Here is a 10651-nt window from a genome sequence, read left to right on the forward strand (position 1 = left end):
CTCCCAACACTGGTGATCAACCACAGCAATCTTGTTTGGTCGAGCAAGGTGGTGTACAGCATTGTCACTTGCTCCACATCTGGTAGATCAGGTGTCTGTGCAACTCTCTCTGTTTACATTTCAGAGTTGTGTGGGACACCATCCATGCCAGCTAAGATGTGAACGTTGTAGACTCATTTCTTTCCCTTTCTATTTTTTCCTCACTGTCAATTTCAGTGAGCTGATTGTTCTGACAAATGGAAGAAATGACGAAACTGTCCAATCACATTTCTTCCTTCCATAAAATATTTCTGTGCCATTTCCAGCAAATAGTAGTACATGGTTTGACTTTTGCCATAGTAATACATCATATTACTCAATTCTCAGTTATCTCAAAACTTGAATATGGGGTTTCTCAATCATGGTCAAGGGGAACCCCTATCCCAGCTCAAACTAAAACAATTGTTTGAGTTGGGAAAAAATTCTAACAATTAAATAACAATTAGCTGGGTTTTAACTGCTGTAGCTGTCAATCCTATGTTAATACTTATAATTATTTAAAAGAGGCATGTCCTGTGACATCATATTAAAAAAAGAATAAAGAAATAAAAATAAAAAGTGACTGTTTAAAAAACAAAAAAGTGTTTTGTTGCCTGAGGGCAACACCAGGGGCAGCAAAGGAAACTGACCTGCTCATTCCTGCTGATAAGGTACGCTAGCTGCTAATTTAAGGGAAGAGCAATGATATTCTTTATCATCTGATGAGTGATTGTTTAGGTTTGTTTCAGTCAATGGAGCCTCATGTCATAGAGGGTTAGATATAATTTTGTATTTTCTTTAAATATTATCAACTGTTGTAATTCTTTTTTTAATAAAAAGCACATTTAAGCTTTTAACGTTTCTCTTACTTTCATCCATATGATATTTTTCTTAGCAAGTCTATTTAAGTATTTAAAATGTCTGTATTACACATTATTTATGTAATGTCATGTTTGATCACATTAATCTTGGTGTTATACAATTACATTTATATGATGTTATATTTATTTCACGACATATGTGCTCATTAACTTCTCAAATGATCACATGGCCACATGTTATTCATAATAACTTCTCATGTCACTTCTCATGTGGTCATATATTTTATCTCATATGTTACATGTGTCATACTAGTCACATGCATTTATCTGGGAACACTCCTCATGACATGAACATGTAGTTGTGAATATCAAATCAAATCAAATCAAATTTATTTGTATAGCGCTTTTTACAACTGGTGTTGTCACAAAGCAGCTTTACAGAAACATGATTACAGGACAAAGAATCAGGCAAAACATTAAACATAGAAAATACAGAATACAGAACCCCAAGTGAGCGCGGAGGCAAGGAAAACTCCCTCAGAGCTGCAGGAGGAGGAAGAAACCCTGGGAGGACCAAGACTCACATTTAATCCTACCACTGGTCAAACGGCTTTTAAATTAAAATTTAAAAAGTCTTTATACATCCACATAGGTTTTATATTTTCAGGAGTATAATAGCACCACTAATGGCTTGGGTGTAATCAGTAGTGGAGAGTAAGATGGTCGATGAGCAGCTGGTCTGTGGTGGGTGATGGGTGGAGAAGAGCTGACTTCAGAAACTTCCATCAGTCTGGCCGGACAGGAGACGTGAGGGTCCAACATCGGTATCGGGTCAGACAGGTGGGCAGTCAGTAACTCGGAGGAAGGCAGAGAGATGGAATTAGTTTTGACTGGATTTATGTAAAACAGAGAATATAAAACATTATCAGAGTGTGGCTAATGACTCCTGCAGATCTAAATAAAACAGCCTAACTAAAGGCAGAGAGCCAGAAGGAAACATAGACACGGAGGCACCCTGAAACACCAGCATCCACCCACTCCACCGTCCACAAACATGAGTGACCGTGTGCAGTGGGAGAACAACAGCACCAGCATCTCAGTTTACCACAATTTCCTCTGTCCATGAACCCCTGAATCTGCAGCCTTATCTAAAGGTAAAACATTAATTACCAAAGGCTAAACTAAACAAGTAAGTTTTCAATCTAGACTTGAAGATTGAGACTGTGAACATATTCGGGGAGATTATTCCAGAGTTGGAGGCGCTTTATAAGAGAAAGCTCTTCCTCCTGCAGAGCTCCTCTGAATTTTAGGAACTACTAAGAAACCAGAACCCTGAGATCTAAGTAATCGAGGTGGATCATAATAGGAGATGAGGTCTCGCAAATACTTAGGAGCAAATATGATCTGTTAAATAACAGTTCCTAAGTTTTACTTAGGTACATTTTTCTGACATTCTGTATAGCTTGGATCAAAAAACAGTGTTTTTGGACCCACTGACCAGGCCCTGACCATGAAGAAGTGGATAGGAAAAAAAATTTAATTCAATAAAATACTTTACTGTTTTTTTTATTAATTGTGACACTTCAAAAAAGCATGGTTTTGTCACAACAGAGATTATACACACAGTGATACAGTATTGGCTTTCTTTATTATTTTATCTTTGGTTTCATATTTATGTCCTGTACACCTAATCATGATATGTAAAGTACTTCTAAGTCGACCTCTGTTTTGATTGGCTGTCACTGTATTGAATTTAATTTAAAAGGCATTCCTTACTACACCACTGTATTCTAAACAGGGAGATGTAGTCAGATAATGCATTGTTTTTCTAAGATTCCAAAAAATGAATCTGAAACTGATTGTTCCATATATAGACTGAGCACATGCATTACTCCTGTTTTAATGTACATTTGTTGGATCTTTGCTTTAATGAATTTTGGTTTCTTTCTATTATAAAAGCTAGATTCACCTGATAACAATGTGTGGTGTCAGAAGAGTGTGGTCCGATAAGCTAACAAAGAGCAGACGCTTCTCGTGTTCGTCCTTCAGTCGGCTTCCTGTATTGACTGTCACAGTCCGTTCCCTGTCTTCTTGCCATTAGTTTTAAATTGTTTCTTAAACTGAGCACAACTGCACTGCAGACAGTTTTTCAATCGCTGCTCCATTCCAATTGATTACCAATAGCTTGACTCGCATTCCACTGCCTCATAGCATTGGTGTGTTTGGGTCCTGCTCCAGCCCTCTCCTTTCATATATCCCTCTGTCCTTTGTCTATTAGTATTAACATAACAAACAGCCCAATCAATTAGATGCAGCCCTATCTCATCAGGCTTTGTGCTCAAACATGATATTATCTCTAAGAGGAGTGTCTTTTTTCCTCTTGCTACAAAGTTTTCAAAGATGTTTTGCAAGGACCTCTCAGCTTTTGATGGAGAGGAGTTTTGATATGCAGCTATCTCTCTATCCTCTGCTTGTTAGTTTAGACATTCAGTTCAGGTTAAAAGGACATTTATTTGATGATATATGTTGATGAGTCAATGAGACTGATATTCTGTAGTTTAGATATACAATAAATATTGTAATGTTGTTAAACACCTTAGTCATACCCATTCTGTCTTCAGGACTTTTGTCTTGCTTGGCCTGATTTCTGTTAGAATGTGTTCTGATTCTTGTTAGGATAGAGGGGTAGGGTGTGCTGATCCTTGTTGGGATAGAGGGGTAGGGTGTTCTGATTCTTTTTGGGATAGAGGGGTAGGGTGTTCTTATTCTTGTTGGGATAGAGGGGTAGGATGTTCTGATTCTTTTTGGGATAGAGGGGTAGGGTGTTCTTATTCTTGTTGGGACAGAGGGGTAGGGTGTTCTGATTCTTGTTGGGATAGAGGGATAGGGTGTGGTGATTCTTGTTAGGATAGAGGGGTTGGGTGTGGTTATTCTTGTTGGGATAGAGGGGTAAGGTGTGATGATTCTTGTTGGGAAAAAGGGGTAGGGTCTGGTGATTCTTGTTAGGATAGAGGGGTATTGTGTTCTGATTCTTGTTGGGATAGAGGGGTAGGGTGTTCTGATTCTTTTTGGGATAGAGGGGTAGGGTGTTCTGATTCTTTTTGGGATAGAGGGGTAGGGTGTGGTGATTCTTGTTGGGATAGAGGGGTATGGTGTTCTGATTCTTGTTGGGATAGAGGGGTAGGGTGTGGTGATTCTTGTTGGGATAGAGGGGTAGGCTGTGGCGATTCTTGTTGGAATAGAGGAGTAGGGTGTGGTAATTCTTGTTGGGATAGAGGGGTAGGGTGTGGTGATTCTTGTTGGGATAGAGGGGTAGGGTGTGGTGATTCTTGTTGGGATAGAGGGGTAGGGTGTTCTGATTCTTGTTGTTGGGATAGAGGGGTAGGGTGTGGTGATTCTTGTTGGGATAGAGGAGTAGGGTGTGCTGATTCTTGTTGGGATAGAGGGGTAGGGTGTTCTGATTCTTGTTGGGATAGAGGGGTAGGGTGTTCTGATTCTTGTTGGGATAGAGGGGTAGGGTGTGGTGATTCTTGTTGGGATAGAGGGGTAGGGTGTTCTGATTCTTGTTGGGATAGAGGGGTAGGGTGTGGTGATTCTTGTTAGGATAGAGGGGTAGGGTGTTCTGATTCTTGTTGGGATAGAGGGGTAGGGTGTTCTGATTCTTGTTGGGATAGAGGGGTAGGGTATGGTGATTCTTGTTAGGATAGAGGGGTTGGGTGTGGTTATTCTTGTTGGGATAGAGGGGTAAGGTGTGATGATTCTTGTTGGGAAAAAGGGGTAGGGTCTGGTGATTCTTGTTAGGATAGAGGGGTATTGTATTCTGATTCTTGTTGGGATAGAGGGGTAGGGTGTTCTGATTCTTGTTGGGATAGAGGGGTAGGGTGTGGTGATTCTTTCTGAGACAGAGGGGTAGGGTGTGCTGATTCTTGTTGGGATAGAAGGGTAGAGTGTGCTAATTCTTGTCGGGATAGAGGGGTAGAGTGTGGTGATGCTTGTTGGGATAGAGGGGTAGAGTGTTCTGATTCTTGTTGGGATAGAGGGGTAGAGTGTGGTAATTCTTGTTGGGATAGAGGGGTAGGGTGTTTTGATTCTTGTTGGGATAGAGTGGTAGAGCGTTCTGATTCTTGCTGGGATAGAGGGGTTGGGTGTGGTAATTCTTGTTGGGATAGAGGGGTAGGGTGTGCTGATTCTTGTTGGGATAGAGGGGTCGGGTGTTCTGATTCTTGTTGGGATAGAGGGGTAGGGTGTTCAGATTCTTGTTGGGATAGAGTGGTAGGGTGTTCTGATTCTTGTTGGGGTAGAGGGGTTGGGTGTGATGATTCTTGTTGGGAAAGAAGGGTAGGGTCTGGTGATTCTTCTTAGGATATGGGGTATGGTGTTCTGATTCTTGTTGGGATAGAGGGGTAGGGTGTGGTGATTCTTTTTGGGATAGAGGGGTAGGGTGTTCTGATTCTTGTTGTTGGGATAGAGGGGTAGGGTGTGGTGATTCTTGTTGGGATAGAGGGGTAGGGTGTGCTGATTCTTGTTGGGATAGAGGGGTAGGGTGTTCTGATTCTTGTTGTTGGGATAGATGGGTAAGGTGTGGTGATTCTTGTTGGGATAGAGGGGTAGGGTGTTCTGATTCTTGTTGGGATAGAGGGGTAGGGTGTGGTGATTCTTGTTAGGATAGAGGGGTAGGGTGTGCTGATTCTTGTTGGGATAGAGGGGTAGGGTGTTCTGATTCTTGTTGGGATAGAGGGGTAGGGTGTGGTGATTCTTGTTGGGATAGAGGGGTAGGGTGTGCTGATTCTTGTTGGGATAGAGGGATAGGGTGTTCTGATTCTTGTTGGGATAGAGGGGTAGGGTGTGGTAATTCTTGTTGGGATAGAGGGGTAGGGTGTAGTGATTCTTGTTGGGATAGAGGGGTAGGGTGTTGTGATTCTTGTCGGGATAGAGGGGTATGGTGTTCTGATTCTTGTTGGGATAGAGGGGTAGGGTGTGGTGATTCTTGTTGTAGAGTAGTAGAGAGTTCTGATTCCTGTTGGGATAGAGCAGTTGGGTGTGGTGATTCTTGTTGGGATAGAGGGCCAGGGTGTGATGATTCTTGCTGCCATAGAGGGGTAGGGTGTGGTAGTTCTTGTTGGGATAAAGGGGAAGGGTGTGGTAATTCTTGTTGTGATAGAGGGGTAGGGTGTGCTGATTCTCTTTCGGATAAAGGGGTAGAGATTTCTGATTCTTGTTGGGATAGAGTGGTAGGGTGTTCTGATTCTTGTTGGGATAGAGAGGTAGGATGTTCTGATTCTTATTGAGATAGAGGTGTATAGTTTGGTGATTCTAGGTGAGATAGAGGGGTAAGGTGTTCTACATTTGTGTCAGTATAGAGGGGTTGGATGTCCCTATTTCTGTTAGGATAAATGCATAAGGTGTTCTGAATCGTTTAAACTTTGAGGACCATAAGGCACAATATTCTAATAAAGACCTGGATACAGAAGTAGTGGTTTTCTCTTTGGATGTTAAATGCAATGTGCTAAGCTCTACTGTTGTGTAGAATAAATGATACACTCTGGCAATCCACTGCAACCCATAATGTGGAGACCACTGAACTCGGATATGTTTTGTTGATGTATCAGGTGTGCTGGTTATGTCTTGTTGTAATTTTACCTGAAGCCCAGGCTGGCGGTGGTCTCCTGGCTGGTGGGCAGATGAATACATTTTTGTTTCTCCTTCCCTGTCCGTTTTCTCCTTGGTGGTCGTTTCCTGCAGTAAATAAATTAGAAGTCGGGGGTGAGAGCGGGAGTGGAGGGGAGTGTTCTGTGCAGCAGCAACCCCCAAGACGCCTGCAGATGAGTGGGCCGTGGTCCCCGAGCATCAACACTGGACCCTCTGTACCTTGCCGCTCTGACAGTATCTGAGGGAACACGGGCTCTGGTAGATTGATGGGTACCACCGGCTCGGCCGTTTCTTCCGAGAATGGCCGAGTTCCTTTGCCTAATGATGCTCCATCCATCCTGAGGCTGAGGGTGCAGGAGTGGGCCGCGGAGGATGGGTAACCTGCCTCTGATCACTCTTTATTTGGCAGTCAGCACTGTGTTCACGGGAAACCCTCCGCAGCGCACATTAATATTATATATAGATACCCTTGTCAGGGATTTACATCCAATGATCCGAAATCAGGGAGGCAGGGAAATCGGAGGTGGGTGGGGGTTGGTGGAGGGGCTGCTGATTGATTGTGGAGGAAGCTGAAAACCAAGGGAGGGAAAAAAGTGTGAAAACACAACGGCCTAAATTTATCACCATGCTTTTCCTGTAATGCAAGAGTTTTTTGCCACTGTACATAACATAAAAAATAAACAATTGCTGCTGTCAGTGTTTGTGGGTTTGTTGTGAAATTGAAATTTTTTAATTTTCAATTTTAAAACTGAATATTTAAAAGAAATACATGGTTTATTATCAATTTGATTATTATTTATCATTGTACATTTGATCAAGATAAAACTAAACATAGGGTTCGACAAAACATTTATTTTATTTTCATTTATCCCAAATTTTTTGTTGTTGTAGTGCTTTTTTTCATTTCTGATTTTAACAGAGCAGTATAGGACTTCATTGACGGAAGTTCAAACTATACAGGCTTTGTCATCATTGTATTTGTTGCTTACTTTGCCTACATGGACTGAGAACAAAAATATGTTTAGAACAATGTACAAACACGTTTAACTTAAAGCAAAACTACGTAGCATTTTATCTTCATATAAGAAAGCATCAATTTATTGTGACACACCAAATTACTAAAGTGCTCAGGAGAACACTGTGGAAATGTGTGCAATACTGCATAACCTTAATCAAATTAATGTAAAATTCTGTTTTATCACTTTTTCACATGCTTCTCGACAGTTCCATATCTCTCAGCTTGCCCAGAAATGCATGTATAAAGTGTGTCCTTTATTTGCGACATAAAGCCCAAATTACACTGTAGAGGGGGGGCCCAGGAGCAAACAAATACCAATTTTCTCATATAATGCGGCTTTAAGTTGAAGTGGTTCTGAATATCAGGCAGCTGTACTGCCTCAAAGAGATGGCTCTGGTGTTTTATTCAGGTGAAGAGATGACAGTAAATCAATGCACTATTGATGTAATGAAGTAATAAGTTATTTTTTTCTCCCCCTGAAGCAGCTTTACTCACATCTCCTGAACTTAGCTCATTTTATCTAACAGCTTCATTTCCCAGAGTTTAGTTAAACTGCACTGTGCTGCTCTCCAGAATCTGAGTGTCACGGTAAATACGGCTCCAAGAAGAAAGACAGCAATGTATCAGAGATGTTCCCTTCAGACTTCTATAGAGCTGACCATCAGCCTACCAACCTGCCAGTTCTGATTAAACAAATAGCAACCAGCTAACTGATCAGACTGAGTAAAACTTTACAGTAGGCCTATTTAAGGCTTGTCAACTATGAAATCTAGTTGACACAAGTACTATGTCAAGTGACATTAATTTTCTGTTATGAAACTTTATTTGACATGGGGTGATATTGTCTAGTATTTTAAGAGATGCTCAAAACCAGCACAAAAGAATGTAAAGCAGAGAAGCAAAAGCGAGATAATAGCAAGTTATGACTTTGTAATATAATAATATTGATGTATCACAGCTACCAAATGAGGCAGTTGACAAAACTCCTGGGCTTTTGACATTTCCTTCTATGCGTTGATGTTTAGGACATAGATTCATGTTTTTGATGAATCTTTGCCTCTATCCTTTACAGTCATATGAAAAAAAGTTTGGGCACCCCTATTAATCTTAATAATTTTTAGTTTTAAATATCTGGGTGTTTGCAACAGCCATTTCAGTTTGATATATCTAATAACTGATGGACACAGTAATATTTCAGGATTGAAATGAGGTTTATTGTACAGAAAATGTGCAATATGCATTAAACCAAAATTTGACCGGTGCAAAAGTATGGGCACCCTTATCATTTTATTGATTTGAATACTCCTAACTACTTTTTACTGACTTACTGAAGCACAAAATTGGTTTGGTAACCTCATTGAGCTTTGAACAGAAGAAGAATGGTGAGAACAGTCAAGGACAATCCACAGATCACCTCCAAAGAGCTGCAGCATCATCTTGCGAGGTGTGCAAAAGTTTCTGACTCTGTTTGTGGCGTACTTGCAGAAACGGCTTCTTTCGCATCACTCTCCCATACAGCTTCTCCTTGTGTAAAGTGTGCTGTATTGTTGACCGATGCACAGTGACACCATCTGCAGCAAGATGATGCTGCAGCTCTTTGGAGGTGGTCTGTGGATTGTCCTTGACTGTTCTCACCATTCTTCTTTTCTGCCTTTCTGATATTTTTCTTGGCCTGCCACTTCTGGGCTTAACAAGAACTGTCCCTGTGGTCTCCCATTTCCTTACTATGTTCCTCACAGTGGAAACTGACAGGTTAAATCTGAGACAACTTTTTGTATCCTTCCCCTGAACAACTATGTTGAACAGTCTTTGTTTTTAGATCATTTGAGAGTTGTTTTGATGAGCCCATGATGCCACTCTTCAGAGGAGATTCAAATAGGAGAACAACTTGCAATTGGCCACCTTAAATACCTTTTCTCATGATTGGATACACCTGGCTATGAAGTTCAAAGCTCAATGAGGTTACCAAACCAATTTTGTGCTTCAGTAAGTCAGTAAAAAGTAGTTAGGAGTATTCAAATCAATAAAATGATAAGGGTGCCCATACTTTTGCATCAGTCAAATTTTGGTTTAATGCATATTGCACATTTTCTGTTAGTACAATAAACCTCATTTCAATCCTGAAATATTACTGTGTCCATCAGTTATTAGATATATCAAACTGAAATGACTGTTGCAAACACCCAAATATTTAGAACTATAAATGATTAAGATTAACAGGGGTGCCCAAACTTTTTCATATGACTGTATATATTTAGTGCTGGTCTTATAGCTGGAATAAACTGCTCGTTTATAGTGGATTAAACTTTCAGTAATAAAAATAGGTGCTGACTGCCAAAACTTTTTAAAGTCTAACGGACTGCCACTTAAAAAAAACTGTATGTCCAATTCCAGTACCATTTAGAAGCTTTCATTTATAAGATTGTAGTCAAGCAGAAGCGCTCGGTCCCCTAAACTCACATCACAACAACATGAGGACAATTAAGTGTTTTATTCATTCAGCAGATTTCTTAATGTCATTATATTTGATCATGTAATGCGATAAAGAGAAAATTGACTCAATAGAGAGTTGGAGACATCCATTAACCGAGCAAGCCAAATCTCACCAAGATAAAATGAAAATCAATTCAGAAATAAGGAATGACATTGCCGCCACAAACAAGGCAGAAAATTGCAGGCAGTATTTAGAAGTCTCTCAGCATCAAAGAATATTGATCTGTTCGCCACTCCATTCACACCCTCAATTTAATATTAGATTAGGCTAAAGAAATACTCCTCAAGGTGAATTATACATTCCTGCACAAATCCCAATCAGATTACGCAAACCAATCAATCCATATCACCACTGTGTGACAGAAACACGGTCGTGTAAAAGCTGCACGTCGGAAACCATTTATTTCAATTAATATTCCAGACTTAATTAGATATAAGTGGAATTATGGAAAATGAATATATTCTGCAGTTGCTTGGTTATTCATTTGTTCAATCAGTGGGACTTATAATATCAACACATATTATACATATACATATAATTATTACAAAAACGTATCTTTATTATCAAGTACAATTTGCAGTCTAAGTGCTAAAAAGTTCTGAAACCAATCTAAATTTGCAAAAAGCGGTCACTCTACATCTGATCACTGCA

Source organism: Astyanax mexicanus, chromosome 14 (genome assembly GCF_023375975.1).
Source record: "Astyanax mexicanus isolate ESR-SI-001 chromosome 14, AstMex3_surface, whole genome shotgun sequence".
NCBI lineage: Eukaryota > Metazoa > Chordata > Actinopteri > Characiformes > Acestrorhamphidae > Astyanax > Astyanax mexicanus.